Consider the following 4,431-nt stretch of genomic DNA (forward strand, 5'->3'; position numbering starts at 1 on the left):
TTTTTTTTGAAGAAATAAATTAATAAAATTATCCTTTTATTTGTGATTTCTTAATCACAGTATAAAATAGATCAACTAATATTGAACTAAGAGGGAAGTATCTTTTGTGAGCTGTTTTGGCATAATATGTGAAAATAGGCGACATGTTCTCTCCTATTAACTATTTTTCCTGATTTATGTGACGATTTTTATTTTTTTAACGGTCTTAAAATAATCGTTTTATATTTAATACTCCTTCTAGTTAAAATAAGTTAATTTTTGTTTCAATACACACCTATAAAAGAAAAAAATTAGAATATAAATTACACTTTACTTTCTCTTTTTATTCTTTTAGATATTATCAAACTATTTTTAAAATTTCAGTCACATTAAAATGAAGTCAATTAAGTCTCCTGAAACTCATAATCTAGAAAATGTAAAATGAAGGATAAAATTGAAAGAAATTTCTAAAATGTCTCTTAAAAAATAAACAATTCATTTATCTTGGATATTGAAAAATAGCTCAAAAAATCACTTATTTTGAATTAGGAGTAATAATTTAACTTTGAACTTTCGATTTTATCCTTATAAAAAGAAAACTGATTCTTTAACCAGAAAGAATTCGGTTCAGATGGAGGATACCTATCCAGAAGTTTTCGCAACTCAATCATAGATGATTCCATCATCAAAGATTTGACCTTTTCGAACTCTGTCTCTAACTCACTAGAGGCACTTGAGATTTTTAAATTAAAATAGGTTGGATGAGCTTGCAAATTAACTCTATCTCATTGAATAAGTAAGCAATTGAATTGGTTCAATTGCATGGTGCCAACGAAATCGAGTGCTAATTCCCTGAGATAATTTCTAACCATAATATTTCTTACACCTTATTTTGGATCGTAAATTAAGTCTTCATTCTTTTCTTAAACTTTATATCTAGTGAAACATCTTCACATAAATTGAAATAAAAGTAACAAAAAAGCCAGAAAAGATGGATAGAAAAAAGATGAGAACATTGTTATTGTCCTCCTTTTCTGTAATACGAAATCTAATTATCGATGAGAATATCATATAATAAGTAGTTCACGAGACCTTTTTACCTGTTCTGATTTGTCCACATCAGCGTAATTTAGGGACACACACAATTAGGGGTGTTTAAAATGATTATTTTAACAATGTTGAAGTGTTTGAATGAAACTTTGCGAAGTACAGAAGTCGAAATGACAAATCAAAATAAGTAGAAGAGTCTCCCCAAATCATCTCACTCGTAATTATTGCATCAATTCCTCTTCGACTTTCCTGATTCTCAATGTATAATATAAGTATCGAACCAAAAACAAAGTAAAATCTTTATAAAAACATGTACTTTTGGTCCAATTATTTAAGTAAACAATTCATGTTATCTGTCTAATAAGTTCATAGGATATTAAAAGTAAATATAAGTAATATAATATACTCCGTTCACATTGCTACTTTGGGCTTGTGGTTTCCAGCTTAGTAAATAAAGTAGTATTGAAATTGTTAACTCCATGGGTAGAGGGAATAAAGGGCATCAAATAAATAGTAATGCACTACTAATAAGCATAATAAATTAATAATCAAACAACAAAAATAAGTGTAACAATATATCAAATAAAATAAGTATAGTATAACAAAAGCTGGAAGAAGAAATGGGAGAATTACCACCAAAGGATGTGGTTCAGTGGATGAGGCTGCTTCTCCCTTAATCAGATATCTCGGGTTCGAGCTCTGCATATGGAAAAAATCCTTGGTAGGGAGCGCCATCCCACGAATGGGGCTCTACTCGACGCGAATCCAAATTAGTCGGACTCCAATGCGGGTACCAGATAGTACCGGATGGGAAACCAAAGAAAAAAAAAACGGGAGAATTGATTTTGTAGCTAGGCTACTTTTAAAACAAAAAACTAATTTTATACTTTTAAAACAAAAGACATTTTTTTTTATACATATAATAAGAGATCTGAAAACGTTTTTTCTTTTTTAATTATGAAAAAAATTCATTATATAAAAGTATCTTATTTTTATTCGTTAATGTACTAGTGTTAAATAAATACTTCTCGTATTTATTTTTGATTATCATACTTCCAACTTGAGATATAATAGGGTGTAACTTCAAATTATAATCAAAGTTAGCTAGAAGGCTGAATTTATCCCTTTTCTTCAGCAAATAGTTGGTCGAATAATATATTGACAGTCACTTAAAAATATTATGTATGTATTTTTAAGTGTTTATTCTGAATAAGTCAGTAAAATTTCATAAATGTTCAATTGAGGTTCATGCTTATAATTAAAGGAGTTAAATGCCATATTTTTTACGTGATTAACTTATTTACGTATAACTAAAAAAGATAAACAATAAAATTTACATTTATTTAAGATCAAGACTAAGTTGATCTTATTTTAAGAATATTTACTTTAAGGATAAAATGAAATAAAAATTAACTTAATATTGATGTTATAAAATTATTATCATGTGACTAGGAGGTCATAGGTACAAGTCGTGACCCTTAGAAGTAGTATCTTTTACAAATTTCATATAATTTATCCTTATGGTTCGACCCTTCATCAAGCTATGCGCATTGCAGGAACTCTAAACACAGACTGCCCTTTATATTCTTTTTGTAAAATAACAAATAAGTAAAGGTAACTATTTTTATTAACCTTGACAATTACTTTCTCTGTTTTATTTTACTTAATTCGTATATTAAAAATAATTATTTCAATTTATCAGTTTAATTCATGGAATAATTAAAAGTTTATTATATTCTTTTCTACGTTTAGCATTTAAAAAATATACCCCCTCTAGTTCACAATAAATAAATTTTTGAGCTATTTTTCAATCTTAAAAATAAGTGAATTATTCATTCTTTAAGGAGAAAATGGCCAAAAGCCCCCAACCTTTACCCCAAATCTCAATTACACACCTATACTTTGCGGAGGTCCTATGACCCCCCCCCCCCCCCCCCCCCCCCCCCCCCCCCCCCCCGAACTATTTAAAATTGAAATTATAACATACTAAAAGCTGACATGGCAAAGAGAGTGAAACTCATTCTCTTTAAGAGAGTGAGCGCCCAAAGAATATTGAAACTTTTTTTTTTTTAATCAACTCATAATTCTTGAGGGCAAATTGGTATTTAGAATACTCAAAAAAATCCAATTTTCAAATCGGCTCAAACCCAAATCCAAATAAACTTTCACTTAACAGTGACACCGCCGGAAAATTCTTGAATTCTTGCCAGAAAATCAAGAATATTTCTTGATTATTTGAGAGGATTGCTCAAATGTCCCTTTAGATATTTTTTTGACAAAATGGCTTTAACTAGTTCCCTTTAGACGTCAAATTCTTGATATACTAGTGCATTATCGAGACTAGCGAACAGTATCTGCTCTTCTTTCTTGGTTGCTATAAAAGAAAAAAATACAACCACTACATCAAGGGTGCAAAGTTGGTTTACCACAAAAGAAAGATCACCACCGCTTCACCACCTCAAACTAGAATTCGATGGGAGAGCAGATAACAACAATATCCACATAGGCTTAAATGCATTTCAAACATTCGACGGAGAAGCAGATAACAACAATACCCACATAAGCTCAAATACATTTCAAACATTCGAAATGTAACAATACCCACATAAACTCACTGGTCTGTTCCAGCCCACCACACGTTTAATGAAATGCCAAGCTCAAATTGAAAAAATTGTTGTTTTTTTAAAATAAAAGGAAAGATATTTCATTAAATAATTCTTGATGCAGCAACATATTCAGAATCCTGATTCAAACCATAGAAAAAACATCAATTTATGTATTCAAAGAACTACAAGCCAAAACGAAACAATACATTTTAATCCCTTTCACCATTAATTCTCCTAGCAAGCTGAATATCCTTTGGCATAATCTAACCCTCTTAGCATGAATCACACAAAGATTTGTATCCTCAAATAACCCCACAAGGTACGCTTCAGCCACCTCTTGCAATGCAGCAGCAGCAGAGCTTTGGAACCTTAGATCCGTCTTAAAGTTCTGAGCAATTTCACGAACCAAACGCTGGAATGGAAGCTTGCTAATTGTTTAAAGTGCTGACTTTCTTGATGCCTTTGTTGCTAATTGCTTCCTTGATGCTTTGCCTCCTGTTGATTTACGAGTTGTTTGCTTCGTACGAGCCATTGAAATGTTTAGTTTATGCTCTTGTGGAGTTTAGAATTGTTTGATTTGAGGATCTATAGAAATGAAATTGAGTTGAAAAACAAAATAGATCAAAATGGAGAATGGTAAAGAGAGAGAAATTTTGTTGAGGAGAAATTAATATATAAAGAGAAAAGGAAAATATATAAAGTAAAATAATTAACTTTTTAGATTAAAAAAAGAAAAAAAAATGATGTGGCATGACGTGGCAGCGCGTGCATGCCATTACTTGAAATAAAATCTGGG

General features: G+C 30.6%; 1 pseudogene; it reads right to left on the reverse strand.

Moving 5' to 3' along the window:
• Positions 1–3,844: 3,844 nt before the first annotated feature.
• LOC107879507 lies at positions 3,845–4,167 on the reverse strand (annotated as a pseudogene).
• Positions 4,168–4,431: the final 264 nt, after the last annotated feature.

The sequence above is a fragment of the Capsicum annuum genome, chromosome 8, assembly GCF_002878395.1.
Source record: "Capsicum annuum cultivar UCD-10X-F1 chromosome 8, UCD10Xv1.1, whole genome shotgun sequence".
Lineage (NCBI taxonomy): Eukaryota > Viridiplantae > Streptophyta > Magnoliopsida > Solanales > Solanaceae > Capsicum > Capsicum annuum.